The sequence below is a fragment of the Salmo salar genome, chromosome 05, assembly GCF_965601325.2.
Source record: "Salmo salar chromosome 05, fSalSal1, whole genome shotgun sequence".
NCBI classification, from domain to species: Eukaryota; Metazoa; Chordata; class Actinopteri; order Salmoniformes; family Salmonidae; genus Salmo; species Salmo salar.
The window spans coordinates 87,987,745-88,008,265 of NC_138295.1; the positions used below are offsets into that span (position 1 = coordinate 87,987,745).

The 20,521-nt window shown below is 47.4% G+C and overlaps 1 protein-coding gene across 1 annotated transcript in view; it reads left to right on the forward strand.

Moving 5' to 3' along the window:
• The first annotated feature begins 351 nt into the window (after nucleotides 1-351).
• Nucleotides 352-20,521, forward strand: part of LOC106595469 (tubulin polymerization-promoting protein) — a 49,108-nt gene continuing 28,938 nt past the window's right edge. Inside the window, exon 1 of the mRNA XM_045719228.2 lies at nucleotides 352-562. The gene's annotated coding sequence lies outside the window, so the exon portion shown is untranslated. The remainder of the gene's footprint in view (nucleotides 563-20,521) is intronic.

Sequence of the window (20,521 nt, forward strand, 5' to 3'; positions counted from 1 at the left end):
CTTTGACCTTGGACCTTAGTGGTGTGCTACTGCTTTCTCACTCTGCCTGTACTGTCTCTTTATTGTGGAATACATTTCACTCAGAATATATATTCTGAAGTATTACATTATTGGATGTGGGTACAATTGATTGAATAGCAGCAGCTAATACAGATGAAAGTACAATTACCTCACTGGCTGGTCTAACCTTTGATACATGTTTTAGAAGCCCCCCGAATACGCCATACTGCAAAAGAGCATGACAGAACCGAGATTCCCACGGAACGGAAAGAATTCACTTATCCTATTATGGATAAAACAAAACAACGTTCTCCATCACCTTCATGAGAATAGATTGATGTTTACACGAGTGGTAGGAGTGCGGCAGCCAATCAGTGGCCTGGATTTCTCCCCGCATTTCTTTCTGGGAGGCGAACAGCAGACAGGCATTTGAGATTCTATATAGCGGGAGAATATAGTGTTGGCAACGTTCTTTCAACCTCCAACATTCCTCGACGTGCAGTTATGATTTTGTGGAATTGACAACAAAGAACAGTGGATTGGAGAAGGATTGAGATATCAGGTAAATGTGTTATTTTACAAGAACAGCTATTGATGTTGACAGTTTGTTTTGGTGTGCGTTTATTTTGACACTGACACAGTCGGGTTCAATGCCTTTTTATAAATATCAAATTGATAGCTACAAATGTAAATGTATTTCAATATTTCATTTCACACTAAATGATGTTGTGCATTATATGCAGGAAGTCGCTTGATTGTCAAATATGCTTTCGTTTTTCCCTCATTTGAAAGCACTGGTCTTTTACGCCGTTTGGTTCTAGAATTATGCATTGCATAATGGTGTATCGTTTACTGAATTGTAGACGCTGTCAACAGTGTATACGCATATTCAATGTATTGCCAGGTATTGCGTTATGCACTGGCAAGTGGCAATAGAAGAGCGGCGACTGCAGCCTGTGCATGGTCACAATAACAATGGTCACGTGCCACTGTGGACTATTCCAGAGACCACTACTGGAGCATGAATCTCTGCACATTTGCAAGTTTATGTAACCAGTCTCGCGCATGAAATATGCCCATACTGCATTATAGAACTTCCATACTGTCAACTTAAACAAAACCATAGTATAGTCTATGTCGCTTGTTCTCCCGACATGTTACATGTGTTGTTGTTACCTTCTCCCTACTACCTCTGTCAAGAAGTCAAGGTCCGTAATGGCATAGGAGATCCTCTTGAAACTGTAGGACAGATCCTTTGTATCGAACCCTGCGCTGCCTTCTAATGCATGATTATTACATAATGTAGCCCGGACAGCCTAGAAGGGAAAATAGTTGCAGGAAGCCTTTTTGAAATGATAATATTCTCATACATACAAACTACCATAAGGATGCATGAATCCCATTTACACACTTCTCTTCCTTGTGTATTCTGTTTCTATACTCTAGGCGTACGTCGATTTTATTGCGTCAAAGATTCTACCTATATGTTGTAACATGATGATGATGATGATATGGTAGTGTGGCTGATGATATGGTCATGTATGTTAATGGATATGACCGATGCTTGGCAGGCAGCACTACATGCGTTGGGCTTACATACAGTATCTAGTGTTTCACAGTCAGAGAGTTAAATGAGAGCATTTGCCAATCAGTCTTTGCTTTTGTCGGACTCAAGCAGTATATAAGTAAAGCACTACTGTAATTAAAACGTTGACCTAATTGCAAACGTAGGTCAGATTCTACAAATAAATGGCCCAGTATTTTGTTCATAGCACTTCTGCTTTACATGTGCGTTAGCCTTGTTTATCGCCATATGTTGTATTAGGTACACATGAGGAGAGAACGCAGTCACCCACTGACTATGCCCCAGATTTCTCTCTTGGCTCTAGGTTGCAGTGCACTCTGGTCCGAGAGCCACTGGATCCAGTCATAAACAATTACCCTCACGATGTAAATTAGTCATATTAAGGACAGGGTGGACTTATGAAAGGTTATGTTTTTGGTAAAAAGCCACATTATGAAAGTGAAAGTCTGCATGGTCAGTGAAAAAAGCCAAAGGGGTGGTCTAGTAGTCTAAGCTTTAAGCCGCCTCCTCTGGAACACATGTACGATGTACCGCTGTCAGCATGGGTTTGAATCCGGACGACTGCTCTTTAAGCCTGCTCTCTCCTACCTTTCACCACTTATCCAACATGAAAAAACTCCCCACTCTTTTCCCCACAAAGATGTAAAAAAGGCCAGAGAAATTCAGCCCTTGTAGTCCTCTTAAATCATTCAGGTAATTGTTGGTGTCACTGATGATTAGTAATTAGAGGACGCTGTTTGTATCTTATCAGCCCGCAATATTTTTTAATGTTTTCGTTTTTTAAATGTTAAACTTTGCCTCCCCCAGCCAGTGATATCAATGAAAAAATGTGGTTACAGTTTCCACAATTGACTGGTGTGTACAGTAGTATGTCAAAGGGAGCCCACTTTGTTCTGCATTCCTGTTGAAGTTCAACACCTTCCACTCAGTGCTGTCGGATGAACAGCGCTGCACATCCCAAATGGCACCCTATTCCCTATATAGTGCACTACTTTTGACCAGAGCCCATGTAGTGTACTGCATAGGGAATAAGGTAGCATTAGAGCCACAGCCCAGGCCTCTCTCCATGACAGACAGGACCACTGCTGCTCTCATTGGGATCATTCAGCCAATGGGGTTGAATAAGGATCCTCTCCTTGTATCTTAATATGGCTTGTTGTTATGACCTCAATAACAACTGAGCAGAGATATAGTGTAACATATTGTTTCTGAAGCACAATACATCTGTGTCTGACACCAGAGGGGGGACGGAGGGAGGGAGGGAGGGGGGACGGAGGGAGGGGGAAGGGAGGGGGGATGGAGGGGGAGGGAGGGAGGGAGGGGGGATGGAGGTAGGGAGGGAGGGAGGGCGGACGGACGGGGGAGGGAGGGATGGATGGAGACACACAAACTCTAGTGATGGGGGAAGAAATCGATAGTTACATTTCGCAATATTATTTTTATACAATATTATATCGATATTTGACTCCAAGTATCGATTTGTAAAAAAGATTGACTTTTGTTTGTTACTGTAGGTGGCGTTAGCTAGCGCCAGTCGGCTGTACCTGAGCCAAAACTCCAGTATTTTACTCCTAGAGCTTGTTCTCCATCTTCTTCTTAAATAGTGAGCCAACATGTTTTCAGCACTTTCATTTCCCTAACTGATCAACACTACTTTTCTCATGGCTCTCTCTTGTCTCTCTGCAGCAGACATATGGTGAGCAATATGTTTGGAACATCAAATCCCAATATGTATGTAATCATGAGAACGCAGTCGGCACCTAAGTATGGTGATAAAATCATATTGTGATGTCCCTGGCAATTCCCAGCCCTAACAAACTGCAGCAAGAGACACAGACCAACAATAGTGAGTGACTTCAGACCCATGGGCCAGTAGGGTGATGGTGTAATGCACTCTGGGATATATGGATGGATGGAGCGGAGGAAGGTTATACGCCTAAATATTTTGCTGTGTGACCTGGAATTGTAATTTTTTTAAATGAAGGATTCTAGCTTTATTACCTCATATTTGTGTGAGCATACATTTAGGTTGCACACATGTTCCTTGTAAAATAGGTCAGTGTAGAGCCCTGTGTAAGACTGGGTGACCAAGAGTGTCACCATGGCAGACTGACGACCTGGATGTGGTAGAGAGGTTTGGTAGAGCTGTATACACAGGCAAGAGTTGTTGTCTGACTGGTGTACTCGGGTTAGTGGTACAATGGCGGACTGGGACTCAGATTGCTGGTGCTCTAGTGAAGACTGACAGACTCAAGATAGCGTGTTTGTAGCCTTCTGTCAATGTAGCCTTGGCCCAGATCTATGTTGCTTTATGTATGGGATTGGCAGTGCTAGTTAGAGCTGGGACCAGGCTACCCCATAATGATCTGGGACCAGAATACCACATAATGATCTGGGACCAGAATACCACATAATGATCTGGGACCAGAATACCACATAATGATCTGGGACCAGGCTACCACATAATGATCTGGGACCAGGCTGCCACATAATGATCTGGGACCAGGCTGCCACATAATGATCTGGGACCAGGCTGCCACATAATGATCTGGGACCAGGCTGCCACATAATGATCTGGGACCAGAATACCACATAATGATCTGGGACCAGAATACCACATAATGATCTGGGACCAGCCTGCCACCTAATGATCTGGGACCAGAATACCACATAATGATCTGGGACCAGGCTGCCACCTAATGATCTGGGACCAGGCTGCCACCTAATGATCTGGGACCAGGCTACCACATAATGATCTGGGACCAGGCTGCCACCTAATGATCTTGGACCAGGCTGCCACATAATGATCTGGGACCAGGCTACCCCATAATGATCTAGGACCAGGCTGCCACATAATGATCTGGGACCAGGCTGCCACATAATGATCTGGGACCAGGCTGCCACATAATGATCTGGGACCAGAATACCACATAATGATCTGGGACCAGAATACCACATAATGATCTGGGACCAGAATACCACATAATGATCTGGGACCAGGCTGCCACCTAATGATCTGGGACCAGGCTGCCACCTAATGATCTGGGACCAGGCTGCCACATAATGATCTGGGACCAGGCTGCCACCTAATGATCTTGGACCAGGCTGCCACATAATGATCTGGGACCAGGCTACCCCATAATGATCTGGGACCAGGCTGCCACATAATGATCTGGGACCAGGCTACCCCATAATGATCTGGGACCAGGCTACCACATAATGATCTGGAACCAGGCTACCACATAATGATCTGGGACCAGGCTACCACCTAATGATCTGGGACCAGGCTGACACCTAATGATCTGGGACCAGAATACCACATTATGATCTTGGACCAGGCGGTAGTCTATGGTAGACATGGCATGGCAGGGGTCATGGTGATATAGAACTGGGTAGACTAGGGGTCATGGTGGTATAGAACTGGGTAGACTAGGGGTCATGGTGGTATAGAACTGGGTAGACTAGGGGTCATGGTGGTATAGAACTGGGTAGACTAGGGGTCATGGTGGTATATAACTGGGTAGACTAGGGGTCATGGTGGTATAGAACTGGGTAGACTAGGGGTCATGGTGATATAGAACTGGGTAGACTAGGGGTCATGGTGATATAGAACTGGGTAGACTAGGGGTCATGGTGGTATAGAACTGGGTAGACTAGGGGTCATGGTGGTATAGAACTGGGTAGACTAGGGGTCATGGTGGTATAGAACTGGGTAGACTAGGGGTCATGGTGATATAGAACTGGGTAGACTAGGGGTCATGGTGGTATAGAACTGGGTAGACTAGGGGTCATGGTGGTATAGAACTGGGTAGACTAGGGGTCATGGTGGTATAGAACTGGGTAGACTAGGGGTCATGGTGGTATAGAACTGGGTAGACTAGGGGTCATGGTGATATAGAACTGGGTAGACTAGGGGTCATGGTGGTATAGAACTGGGTAGACTAGGGGTCATGGTGGTATAGAACTGGGTAGACTAGGGGTCATGGTGGTATAGAACTGGGTAGACTAGGGGTCATGGTGGTATAGAACTGGGTAGACTAGGGGTCATGGTGGTATAGAACTGGGTAGACTAGGGGTCATGGTGGTATAGAACTGGGTAGACTAGGGGTCATGGTGGTATAGAACTGGGTAGACTAGGGGTCATGGTGGTATAGAACTGGGTAGACTAGGGGTCATGGTGGTATAGAACTGGGTAGACTAGGGGTCATGGTGGTATAGAACTGGGTAGACTAGGGGTCATGGTGGTATAGAACTGGGTAGACTAGGGGTCATGGTGGTATAGAACTGGGTAGACTAGGGGTCATGGTGGTATAGAACTGGGTAGACTAGGGGTCATGGTGGTATAGAACTGGGTAGACTAGGGGTCATGGTGGTATAGAACTGGGTAGACTAGGGGTCATGGTGGTATAGAACTGGGTAGACTAGGGGTCATGGTGGTATAGAACTGGGTAGACTAGGGGTCATGGTGGTATAGAACTGGGTAGACTAGGGGTCATGGTGGTATAGAACTGGGTAGACTAGGGGTCATGGTGGTATAGAACTGGGTAGACTAGGGGTCATGGTGGTATAGAACTGGGTAGACTAGGGGTCATGGTGGTATAGAACTGGGTAGACTAGGGGTCATGGTGATATAGAACTGGGTAGACTAGGGGTCATGGTGGTATAGAACTGGGTAGACTAGGGGTCATGGTGGTATAGAACTGGGTAGACTAGGGGTCATGGTGGTATAGAACTGGGTAGACTAGGGGTCATGGTGGTATAGAACTGGGTAGACTAGGGGTCATTGTGATATAGAACTGGGTAGACTAGGGGTCATGGTGATATAGAACTGGGTAGACTAGGGGTCATGGTGATATAGAACTGGGTAGACTAGGGGTCATGGTGGTATAGAACTGGGTAGACTAGGGGTCATGGTGGTATAGAACTGGGTAGACTAGCAGCAATGCATGGCCAGAAGGAGAGTATATGTAAGCAGGCAGTCATCCAGTCACTGATTTATCTCTTGAGATCTGGACTTAACCAAATGGCTTTTTTCCTTTGTAGTGGGACAGGAAACAGGCAGGCCTAAGACAGAGAGAAGACCGTACTACAGACTATCTGGCCAATGTGTCAGTATGGACTATACTCCACACTGTTGGGGGTTAATATGCCCAGTGCCTGGTTAATGCCATGGTAATTAACCTTTCATATACAGTAATGAAATCCTCTGTTAGATCCAAGCCACACCAACTGTCATTTCTGACCGTTATAATTGATGTAATATATTCATCACTGTAATCCAATCATCATCAATCATATGATCTTCCAATCATAACATGTTTACTAAAATGTAAGGTAATAATATATTCTGTATTCACAGCCATGGACTAAATGAGACTTAAAGCTGCAATATGTTCCTTTTTGGGTGACCCGACCAAATTCACATAGAAATGTGTGTTATAGATCTGTCATGCTTTTTGAAAGCAAGTCTAAGAAGCGGTTGATTTGTTCTATGTGAGCTTCACCTTCTTAACGTCTAGTTTTTGCGTCTTTTACTTTAGGTTTTGTACACCAGTTTCAAACAGCTGAAAATACAATATTTTTGTTTATTGAAAAGATATTTCACAGCGGTTTAGAGGGTAGAATGATTCTCTGCACTTGCTTGTTTTGTCACATAAAGTGAAATTAGGTGATCTATTGGAATTTTAGCAACCAGGAAATGTCAGGACGGTTTCTGCATATTGCACCTTCAATAGACACAATGCAGGGAAAAAACTACCCATGTAAAAGTACCAAAATACTTTCTCTGCTTATATTTTCCACACCATCCAGTCTTAATTGTTAACATGAGGGTTTTGTAGACTGAATTAACTCTTTGGGTGTTTCCCTAATGGCACCCTATTCCCTACATAGTGCACTACTTTAGACAAGAGCCCAATAAGTAGTGCACTATATAGGGTGTCAGTTGGGATGCATCCTCTCGCACTAGCCTCTCCATTATCCTTAGTCTTGAACGTGATGGGTTTTTGAGGAGCCTGGCTGTATAGAAGACTGTGGTAGTTGAACACTTGAGACTTCACTGACTATAAAACAAGAGTTAAAAGATTCCTTTGTTCCAGATCGATTTTGCTGTAGTTCTCAGGGCACAAAGGGTGTCACAGAGCACTCTATCGTAGGGATGAGGGTGTCACAGAGCACTCTATCGTAGGGATGAGGGTGTCACAGAGCACTCTATCGTAGGGATGAGGGTGTCACAGAGCACTCTATCGTAGGGATGAGGGTGTCACAGAGCACTCTATCGTAGGGATGAGGGTGTCACAGAGCACTCTATCGTAGGGATGAGGGTGTCACAGAGCACTCTATCGTAGGGATGAGGGTGTCACAGAGCACTATCGTAGGGATGAGGGTGTCACAGACCACTCTATCGTAGGGATGAGGGTGTCACAGAGCACTCTATCGTAGGGATGAGGGTGTCACAGAGCACTCTATCGTAGGGATGAGGGTGTCACAGACCACTCTATCGTAGGGATGAGGGTGTCACAGAGCACTCTATCGTAGGGATGAGGGTGTCACAGAGCACTCTATCGTAGGGATGAGGGTGCCACAGACCACTCTATCGTAGGGATGAGGGTGTCACAGAGCACTCTATCGTAGGGATGAGGGTGTCACAGAGCACTCTATCGTAGGGATGAGGGTGTCACAGACCACTCTATCGTAGGGATGAGGGTGTCACAGAGCACTCTATCGTAGGGATGAGGGTGTCACAGAGCACTCTATCGTAGGGATGAGGGTGTCACAGACCACTCTATCGTAGGGATGAGGGTGTCACAGAGCACTCTATCGTAGGGATGAGGGTGTCACAGACCACTCTATCGTAGGGATGAGGGTGTCACAGAGCACTCTATCGTAGGGATGAGGGTGTCACAGAGCACTCTATCGTAGGGATGAGGGTGTCACAGAGCACTCTATCGTAGGGATGAGGGTGTCACAGAGCACTCTATCGTAGGGATGAGGGTGTCACAGAGCACTCTATCGTAGGGATGAGGGTGTCACAGAGCACTCTATCGTAGGGATGAGGGTGCCACAGAGCACTCTATCGTAGGGATGAGGGTGTCACAGACCACTCTATCGTAGGGATGAGGGTGTCACAGAGCACTCTATCGTAGGGATGAGGGTGTCACAGAGCACTCTATCGTAGGGATGAGGGTGTCACAGACCACTCTATCGTAGGGATGAGGGTGTCACAGAGCACTCTATCGTAGGGATGAGGGTGTCACAGAGCACTCTATCGTAGGGATGAGGGTGTCACAGACCACTCTATCGTAGGGATGAGGGTGTCACAGAGCACTCTATCGTAGGGATGAGGGTGTCACAGACCACTCTATCGTAGGGATGAGGGTGTCACAGAGCACTCTATCGTAGGGATGAGGGTGTCACAGAGCACTCTATCGTAGGGATGAGGGTGTCACAGAGCACTCTATCGTAGGGATGAGGGTGTCACAGAGCACTCTATCGTAGGGATGAGGGTGTCACAGAGCACTCTATCGTAGGGATGAGGGTGTCACAGAGCACTCTATCGTAGGGATGAGGGTGCCACAGAGCACTCTATCGTAGGGATGAGGGTGTCACAGACCACTCTATCGTAGGGATGAGGGTGTCACAGAGCACTCTATCGTAGGGATGAGGGTGCCACAGACCACTCTATCGTAGGGATGAGGGTGTCACAGAGCACTCTATCGTAGGGATGAGGGTGTCACAGAGCACTCTATCGTAGGGATGAGGGTGTCACAGACCACTCTATCGTAGGGTTGAGGGTGTCACAGAGCACTCTATCGTAGGGATGAGGGTGTCACAGAGCACTCTATCGTAGGGATGAGGGTGTCACAGACCACTCTATCGTAGGGATGAGGGTGTCACAGAGCACTCTATCGTAGGGATGAGGGTGTCACAGACCACTCTATCGTAGGGATGAGGGTGTCACAGAGCACTCTATCGTAGGGATGAGGGTGTCACAGAGCACTCTATCGTAGGGATGAGGGTGTCACAGAGCACTCTATCGTAGGGATGAGGGTGTCACAGAGCACTCTATCGTAGGGATGAGGGTGTCACAGAGCACTCTATCGTAGGGATGAGGGTGTCACAGAGCACTATCGTAGGGATGAGGGTGCCACAGAGCACTCTATCGTAGGGATGAGGGTGTCACAGAGCACTCTATCGTAGGGATGAGGGTGTCACAGACCACTCTATCGTAGGGATGAGGGTGTCACAGAGCACTCTATCGTAGGGATGAGGGTGTCACAGAGCACTCTATCGTAGGGATGAGGGTGTCACAGAGCACTCTATCGTAGGGATGAGGGTGCCACAGAGCACTCTATCGTAGGGATGAGGGTGTCACAGAGCACTCTATCGTAGGGATGAGGGTGTCACAGAGCACTCTATCGTAGGGATGAGGGTGTCACAGTAAATAAACAGCCTAAAGTCTTCCCCAAACACAAGTATGTGCACGGAGGGAAGTCAAGTCTGTCAGTACATGTAGATGGTTCCAGAGAAAGTGGAGTGAATTTGCTGGGAAAGTCTTGTTTGGCAGGATACAAGCTGAAACCAGATTGTGTGAAAGTTTCACATAGATCATCCAAGGTCCTGTACCACTAGTAGCAGGAATGTTGGGATATCAAATCACATTTGATTGGTCATCCAGCCTAGGGGTCATAGTGGTATAGAACTGGGTAGACTAGGGGTTATGGTGGTATAGAACTGGGTAGACTAGGGGTCATGGTGATATAGAACTGGGTAGACTAGGGGTCATGGTGGTATAGAACTGGGTAGACTAGGGGTCATGGTGGTATAGAACTGGGTAGACTAGGGGTCATGGTGGTATAGAACTGGGTAGACTAGGGGTCATGGTGATATAGAACTGGGTAGACTAGGGGTCATGGTGGTATAGAACTGGGTAGACTAGGGGTCATGGTGGTATAGAACTGGGTAGACTAGGGGTCATGGTGGTATAGAACTGGGTAGACTAGGGGTCATGGTGGTATAGAACTGGGTAGACTAGGGGTCATGGTGGTATAGAACTGGGTAGACTAGGGGTCATGGTGGTATAGAACTGGGTAGACTAGGGGTCATGGTGGTATAGAACTGGGTAGACTAGGGGTCATGGTGGTATAGAACTGGGTAGACTAGGGGTCATGGTGGTATAGAACTGGGTAGACTAGGGGTCATGGTGGTATAGAACTGGGTAGACTAGGGGTCATGGTGATATAGAACTGGGTAGACTAGGGGTCATGGTGATATAGAACTGGGTAGACTAGGGGTCATGGTGGTATAGAACTGGGTAGACTAGGGGTCATGGTGATATAGAACTGGGTAGACTAGGGGTCATGGTGATATAGAACTGGGTAGACTAGGGGTCATGGTGGTATAGAACTGGGTAGACTAGGGGTCATGGTGGTATAGAACTGGGTAGACTAGGGGTCATGGTGGTATAGAACTGGGTAGACTAGGGGTCATGGTGGTATAGAACTGGGTAGACTAGGGGTCATGGTGGTATAGAACTGGGTAGACTAGGGGTCATGGTGGTATAGAACTGGGTAGACTAGGGGTCATGGTGGTATAGAACTGGGTAGACTAGGGGTCATGGTGGTATAGAACTGGGTAGACTAGGGGTCATGGTGGTATAGAACTGGGTAGACTAGGGGTCATGGTGGTATAGAACTGGGTAGACTAGGGGTCATGGTGGTATAGAACTGGGTAGACTAGGGGTCATGGTGGTATAGAACTGGGTAGACTAGGGGTCATGGTGGTATAGAACTGGGTAGACTAGGGGTCATGGTGGTATAGAACTGGGTAGACTAGGGGTCATGGTGGTATAGAACTGGGTAGACTAGGGGTCATGGTGATATAGAACTGGGTAGACTAGGGGTCATGGTGGTATAGAACTGGGTAGACTAGGGGTCATGGTGGTATAGAACTGGGTAGACTAGGGGTCATGGTGATATAGAACTGGGTAGACTAGGGGTCATGGTGGTATAGAACTGGGTAGACTAGGGGTCATGGTGGTATAGAACTGGGTAGACTAGGGGTCATGGTGGTATAGAACTGGGTAGACTAGGGGTCATGGTGGTATAGAACTGGGTAGACTAGGGGTCATGGTGGTATAGAACTGGGTAGACTAGGGGTCATGGTGGTATAGAACTGGGTAGACTAGGGGTCATGGTGGTATAGAACTGGGTAGACTAGGGGTCATGGTGGTATAGAACTGGGTAGACTAGGGGTCATGGTGGTATAGAACTGGGTAGACTAGGGGTCATGGTGGTATAGAACTGGGTAGACTAGGGGTCATGGTGGTATAGAACTGGGTAGACTAGGGGTCATGGTGGTATAGAACTGGGTAGACTAGGGGTCATGGTGGCATTGTACCACACATTCTGCTCTGATTGGCTGACAAGGCCACATTCAAGAGCAGTTGGCTGGCTGGGACTGATCTAGATGGAGAGCAGATGGGTTCACCACAGCATGCCCAGTCAGGGAGGGACACACAAACACACACAAACACACACACAGGCACTCATACGAATGCTTGAATGAACGAACACAAGGGTGCCCGCTCACAAGCAAACATGTACTCACGTCGCACGCACACACACACGCACACACACAGACACAGACACACACACACACACGCACACACACAGACACACACTCAAATCAACTTTTATTAGTCACATGCGCCGGATAGAACAGGAGACCTTACGGTGAAATGCTTCCTTACGTGCCCCTAACCGACAGTGTAGGTTCAAAAAATGCGGATAAGAATAAGAGATAAAAGTAACAAGTAATTAAAGAGGAGCAGTAAAAATTAACAATATATACAGGGGGGTGCCGGTACAGAGACAATGTGCCGGGGCACCGGTTAGTTGAGGTAGTATGTACATGTAGGTAGAGTTATTAATTAAAGTGACTATGCATAGATGACAACAGAGTGGCAGTGGTGTGGAAAGGGGGGGGCAATGCAAATAGTCTGGGTAGCCATTTGACTAGATGTTCAGGAGTCTTATGGCTTGGGGTAGAAGCTGTTTAGAAGCCTCTTGGACCTAGACTTGGCGCTCCGGTATCGCTTTCCGTGTGGTAGCAGAGAGAACAGTCTATGACTAGGGTGGCTGGAGTCTTTGACAATTTTTAGTGCTTTCCTCTGACACCGCCTGGTATAGAGATCCTCAAGTTGTTAAGTGTGTGGTATTCTCATAATTTTTACGATTGGCTGTCTGCTTATTGTCTTGTGCTGACTATTCCCCCTCTCTTAAGAACAGATAGAATGTTCTTACCATGGCATGTTGTGTTGCTATTAATACCAGAGTTCAAAATGGGCCAATTTCTATAGTAAAGCAGTCATCTGTAAGCAGCAATGCATGGCCAGAAGGAGAGTATATGTAAGCAGGCAGTCATCCAGTCACTGATTTATCTCTTGAGATCTGGACTTAACCAAATGGCTTTTTTCCTTTGTAGTGGGACAGGAAACAGGCAGGCCTAAGACAGAGAGAAGACCGTACTACAGACTATCTGGCCAATGTGTCAGTATGGACTATACTCCACACTGTTGGGGGTTAATATGCCCAGTGCCTGGTTAATGCCATGGTAATTAACCTTTCATATACAGTAATGAAATCCTCTGTTAGATCCAAGCCACACCAACTGTCATTTCTGACCGTTATAATTGATGTAATATATTCATCACTGTAATCCAATCATCATCAATCATATGACATTTACATTACATTACATTTAAGTCATTTAGCAGACGCTCTTATCCAGAGCGACTTACAAAATGGTGCATTCACCTTATGATATCCAGTGGAACAACCACTTTACAATAGTGCATCTAAATCTTTTAAGGGGGGGGGTTAGAAGGATTACTTTATCCTATCCTAGGTATTCCTTAAAAAGGTGGGGTTTCAGGTGTCTCCGGAAGGTGGTGATTGACTCCCCTGTCCTGGCGTCGTGAGGGAGCTTGTTCCACCATTGGGGTGCCAGAGCAGCGAACAGTTTTGACTGGGCTGAGCGGGAACTGTGCTTCCTCAGAGGTAGGGGGGCCAGCAGGCCAGTGGTGGATGAACGCAGTGCCCTTGTTTGGGTGTAGGGCCTGATCAGAGCCTGAAGGTATGGAGGTGCCGTTCCCTTCACAGCTCCGTAGGCAATCACCATGGTCTTGTAGCGGATGCGAGCTTCAACTGGAAGCCAGTGGAGAGAGCGGAGGAGCGGGGTGACGTGAGAGAACTTGGGAAGGTTGAACACCAGACGGGCTGCGGCGTTCTGGATGAGTTGTAGGGTTGTATGACCTTCCAATCATAACATGTTTACTAAAATGTAAGGTAATAATATATTCTGTATTCACAGCCATGGACTAAATGAGACTTAAAGCTGCAATATGTTCCTTTTTGGGTGACCCAACCAAATTCACATAGAAATGTGTGTTATAGATCTGTCATGCTTATTGAAAGCAAGTCTAAGAGTGGTAGATTTGTTCTATGTGAGCTTCTCCTTCTTAACTTTCATTTTTGCATCTTTTACTTTAGGTTTTGTACACCAGTTTCAAACAGCTGAAAATACAATATTTTTGTTTATTGAAAAGATACTTCACAGCGGTTTAGATGGTAGAATGATTCTCTACACTAGCTTGTTTTGTCACATAAACTGAAATAGTTGTCAGTGCACAAAGGGTGCCACAGACCACTCTATCGTAGGGATGAGGGTGTCACAGAGCACTCTATCGTAGGGATGAGGGTGTCACAGACCACTCTATCGTAGGGATGAGGGTGTCACAGAGCACTCTATCGTAGGGATGAGGGTGTCACAGAGCACTCTATCGTAGGGATGAGGGTGTCACAGACCACTCTATCGTAGGGATGAGGGTGTCACAGAGCACTCTATCGTAGGGATGAGGGTGCCACAGAGCACTCTATCGTAGGGATGAGGGTGTCACAGACCACTCTATCGTAGGGATGAGGGTGTCACAGAGCACTCTATCGTAGGGATGAGGGTGTCACAGAGCACTCTATCGTAGGGATGAGGGTGTCACAGACCACTCTATCGTAGGGATGAGGGTGTCACAGAGCACTCTATCGTAGGGATGAGGGTGTCACAGAGCACTCTATCGTAGGGATGAGGGTGTCACAGACCACTCTATCGTAGGGATGAGGGTGTCACAGAGCACTCTATCGTAGGGATGAGGGTGTCACAGAGCACTCTATCGTAGGGATGAGGGTGTCACAGACCACTCTATCGTAGGGATGAGGGTGTCACAGAGCACTCTATCGTAGGGATGAGGGTGTCACAGACCACTCTATCGTAGGGATGAGGGTGCCACAGACCACTCTATCGTAGGGATGAGGGTGTCACAGAGCACTCTATCGTAGGGATGAGGGTGTCACAGAGCACTCTATCGTAGGGATGAGGGTGTCACAGACCACTCTATCGTAGGGATGAGGGTGTCACAGAGCACTCTATCGTAGGGATGAGGGTGTCACAGAGCACTCTATCGTAGGGATGAGGGTGTCACAGACCACTCTATCGTAGGGATGAGGGTGTCACAGAGCACTCTATCGTAGGGATGAGGGTGTCACAGACCACTCTATCGTAGGGATGAGGGTGCCACAGACCACTCTATCGTAGGGATGAGGGTGTCACAGAGCACTCTATCGTAGGGATGAGGGTGTCACAGAGCACTCTATCGTAGGGATGAGGGTGTCACAGAGCACTCTATCGTAGGGATGAGGGTGTCACAGAGCACTCTATCGTAGGGATGAGGGTGCCACAGAGCACTCTATCGTAGGGATGAGGGTGTCACAGACCACTCTATCGTAGGGATGAGGGTGTCACAGAGCACTCTATCGTAGGGATGAGGGTGTCACAGAGCACTCTATCGTAGGGATGAGGGTGTCACAGACCACTCTATCGTAGGGATGAGGGTGTCACAGAGCACTCTATCGTAGGGATGAGGGTGTCACAGAGCACTCTATCGTAGGGATGAGGGTGTCACAGACCACTCTATCGTAGGGATGAGGGTGTCACAGAGCACTCTATCGTAGGGATGAGGGTGTCACAGACCACTCTATCGTAGGGATGAGGGTGTCACAGAGCACTCTATCGTAGGGATGAGGGTGTCACAGAGCACTCTATCGTAGGGATGAGGGTGTCACAGACCACTCTATCGTAGGGATGAGGGTGTCACAGACCACTCTATCGTAGGGATGAGGGTGTCACAGAGCACTCTATCGTAGGGATGAGGGTGTCACAGAGCACTCTATCGTAGGGATGAGGGTGTCACAGAGCACTCTATCGTAGGGATGAGGGTGTCACAGAGCACTCTATCGTAGGGATGAGGGTGTCACAGACCACTCTATCGTAGGGATGAGGGTGTCACAGAGCACTCTATCGTAGGGATGAGGGTGTCACAGAGCACTCTATCGTAGGGATGAGGGTGTCACAGAGCACTCTATCGTAGGGATGAGGGTGTCACAGAGCACTCTATCGTAGGGATGAGGGTGTCACAGACCACTCTATCGTAGGGATGAGGGTGTCACAGACCACTCTATCGTAGGGATGAGGGTGCCACAGTAAATAAACAGCCTAAAGTCTTCCCCAAACACAAGTATGTGCACGGAGGGAAGTCAAGTCTGTCAGTACATGTAGATGGTTCCAGAGAAAGTGGAGTGAATTTGCTGGAAAGTCTTGTTTGGCAGGATACAAGCTGAAACCAGATTGTGTGAAAGTTTCACATAGATCATCCAAGGTCCTGTACCACTAGTAGCAGGAATGTTGGGATATCAAATCACATTTGATTGGTCATCCAGCCTAGGGGTCATAGTGGTATAGAACTGGGTAGACTAGGGGTTATGGTGGTATAGAACTGGGTAGACTAGGGGTTATGGTGGTATAGAACTGGGTAGACTAGGGGTCATGGTGGTATAGAACTGGGTAGACTAGGGGTCATGGTGATATAGAACTGGGTAGACTAGGGGTCATGGTGGTATAGAACTGGGTAGACTAGGGGTTATGGTGGTATAGAACTGGGTAGACTAGGGGTCATGGTGGTATAGAACTGGGTAGACTAGGGGTTATGGTGGTATAGAACTGGGTAGACTAGGGGTCATGGTGGTATAGAACTGGGTAGACTAGGGGTCATGGTGGTATAGAACTGGGTAGACTAGGGGTCATGGTGGTATAGAACTGGGTAGACTAGGGGTCATGGTGGTATAGAACTGGGTAGACTAGGGGTTATGGTGGTATAGAACTGGGTAGACTAGGGGTCATGGTGGTATAGAACTGGGTAGACTAGGGGTCATGGTGGTATAGAACTGGGTAGACTAGGGGTCATGGTGATATAGAACTGGGTAGACTAGGGGTCATGGTGGTATAGAACTGGGTAGACTAGGGGTCATGGTGGTATAGAACTGGGTAGACTAGGGGTCATGGTGGTATAGAACTGGGTAGACTAGGGGTCATGGTGGTATAGAACTGGGTAGACTAGGGGTCATGGTGGTATAGAACTGGGTAGACCAGGGGTCATGGTGATATAGAACTGGGTAGACTAGGGGTCATGGTGGTATAGAACTGGGTAGACTAGGGGTCATGGTGGTATAGAACTGGGTAGACTAGGGGTCATGGTGATATAGAACTGGGTAGACTAGGGGTCATGGTGGTATAGAACTGGGTAGACTAGGGGTCATGGTGGTATAGAACTGGGTAGACTAGGGGTCATGGTGATATAGAACTGGGTAGACTAGGGGTCATGGTGGTATAGAACTGGGTAGACTAGGGGTTATGGTGGTATAGAACTGGGTAGACTAGGGGTCATGGTGGTATAGAACTGGGTAGACTAGGGGTCATGGTGATATAGAACTGGGTAGACTAGGGGTTATGGTGATATAGAACTGGGTAGACTAGGGGTCATGGTGGTATAGAACTGGGTAGACTAGGGGTCATGGTGGTATAGAACTGGGTAGACTAGGGGTCATGGTGGTATAGAACTGGGTAGACTAGGGGTCATGGTGGTATAGAACTGGGTAGACTAGGGGTCATGGTGGTATAGAACTGGGTAGACTAGGGGTCATGGTGGTATAGAACTGGGTAGACTAGGGGTCATGGTGGTATAGAACTGGGTAGACTAGGGGTCATGGTGGTATAGAACTGGGTAGACTAGGGGTCATGGTGGTATAGAACTGGGTAGACTAGGGGTCATGGTGGTATAGAACTGGGTAGACTAGGGGTCATGGTGGTATAGAACTGGGTAGACTAGGGGTCATGGTGGTATAGAACTGGGTAGACTAGGGGTCATGGTGGTATAGAACTGGGTAGACTAGGGGTCATGGTGGTATAGAACTGGGTAGACTAGGGGTCATGGTGGTATAGAACTGGGTAGACTAGGGGTCATGGTGGTATAGAACTGGGTAGACTAGGGGTCATGGTGGTATAGAACTGGGTAGACTAGGGGTCATGGTGGTATAGAACTGGGTAGACTAGGGGTCATGGTGGTATAGAACTGGGTAGACTAGGGGTCATGGTGGTATAGAACTGGGTAGACTAGGGGTCATGGTGATATAGAACTGGGTAGACTAGGGGTCATGGTGGTATAGAACTGGGTAGACTAGGGGTCATGGTGGTATAGAACTGGGTAGACTAGGGGTCATGGTGGTATAGAACTGGGTAGACTAGGGGTCATGGTGGTATAGAACTGGGTAGACTAGGGGTCATGGTGGTATAGAACTGGGTAGACTAGGGGTCATGGTGGTATAGAACTGGGTAGACTAGGGGTCATGGTGGTATAGAACTGGGTAGACTAGGGGTCATGGTGGTATAGAACTGGGTAGACTAGGGGTCATGGTGGTATAGAACTGGGTAGACTAGGGGTCATGGTGGTATAGAACTGGGTAGACTAGGGGTCATGGTGGTATAGAACTGGGTAGACTAGGGGTCATGGTGGTATAGAACTGGGTAGACTAGGGGTCATGGTGGCATTGTACCACACATTCTGCTCTGATTGGCTGACAAGGCCACATTCAAGAGCAGTTGGCTGGCTGGGACTGATCTAGATGGAGAGCAGATGGGTTCACCACAGCATGCCCAGTCAGGGAGGGACACACAAACACACACAAACACACACACAGGCACTCATACGAATGCTTGAATGAACGAACACAAGGGTGCCCGCTCACAAGCAAACATGTACTCACGTCGCACGCACACACACACGCACACACACAGACACAGACACACACACACACGCACACACACAGACACACACTCAAATCAACTTTTATTAGTCACATGCGCCGGATAGAACAGGAGACCTTACGGTGAAATGCTTCCTTACGTGCCCCTAACCGACAGTGTAGGTTCAAAAAATGCGGATAAGAATAAGAGATAAAAGTAACAAGTAATTAAAGAGGAGCAGTAAAAATTAACAATATATACAGGGGGGTGCCGGTACAGAGACAATGTGCCGGGGCACCGGTTAGTTGAGGTAGTATGTACATGTAGGTAGAGTTATTAATTAAAGTGACTATGCATAGATGACAACAGAGTGGCAGTGGTGTGGAAAGGGGGGGGCAATGCAAATAGTCTGGGTAGCCATTTGACTAGATGTTCAGGAGTCTTATGGCTTGGGGTAGAAGCTGTTTAGAAGCCTCTTGGACCTAGACTTGGCGCTCCGGTATCGCTTTCCGTGTGGTAGCAGAGAGAACAGTCTATGACTAGGGTGGCTGGAGTCTTTGACAATTTTTAGTGCTTTCCTCTGACACCGCCTGGTATAGAGATCCTCAAGTTGTTAAGTGTGTGGTATTCTCATAATTTTTACGATTGGCTGTCTGCTTATTGTCTTGTGCTGACTATTCCCCCTCTCTTAAGAACAGATAGAATGTTCTTACCATGGCATGTTGTGTTGCTATTAATACCAGAGTTCAAAATGGGCCAATTTCTATAGTAAAGCAGTCATCTGTAAGCAGCAATGCATGGCCAGAAGGAGAGTATATGTAAGCAGGCAGTCATCCAGTCACTGATTTATCTCTTGAGATCTGGACTTAACCAAATGGCTTTTTTCCTTTGTAGTGGGACAGGAAACAGGCAGGCCTAAGACAGAGAGAAGACCGTACTACAGACTATCTGGCCAATGTGTCAGTATGGACTATACTCCACACTGTTGGGGGTTAATATGCCCAGTGCCTGGTTAATGCCATGGTAATTAACCTTTCATATACAGTAATGAAATCCTCTGTTAGATCCAAGCCACACCAACTGTCATTTCTGACCGTTATAATTGATGTAATATATTCATCACTGTAATCCAATCATCATCAATCATATGACATTTACATTACATTACATTTAAGTCATTTAGCAGACGCTCTTATCCAGAGCGACTTACAAAATGGTGCATTCACCTTATGATATCCAGTGGAACAACCACTTTACAATAGTGCATCTAAATCTTTTAAGGGGGGGGGTTAGAAGGATTACTTTATCCTATCCTAGGTATTCCTTAAAAAGGTGGGGTTTCAGGTGTCTCCGGAAGGTGGTGATTGACTCCCCTGTCCTGGCGTCGTGAGGGAGCTTGTTCCACCATTGGGGTGCCAGAGCAGCGAACAGTTTTGACTGGGCTGAGCGGGAACTGTGCTTCCTCAGAGGTAGGGGGGCCAGCAGGCCAGTGGTGGATGAACGCAGTGCCCTTGTTTGGGTGTAGGGCCTGATCAGAGCCTGAAGGTATGGAGGTGCCGTTCCCTTCACAGCTCCGTAGGCAATCACCATGGTCTTGTAGCGGATGCGAGCTTCAACTGGAAGCCAGTGGAGAGAGCGGAGGAGCGGGGTGACGTGAGAGAACTTGGGAAGGTTGAACACCAGACGGGCTGCGGCGTTCTGGATGAGTTGTAGGGTTGTATGACCTTCCAATCATAACATGTTTACTAA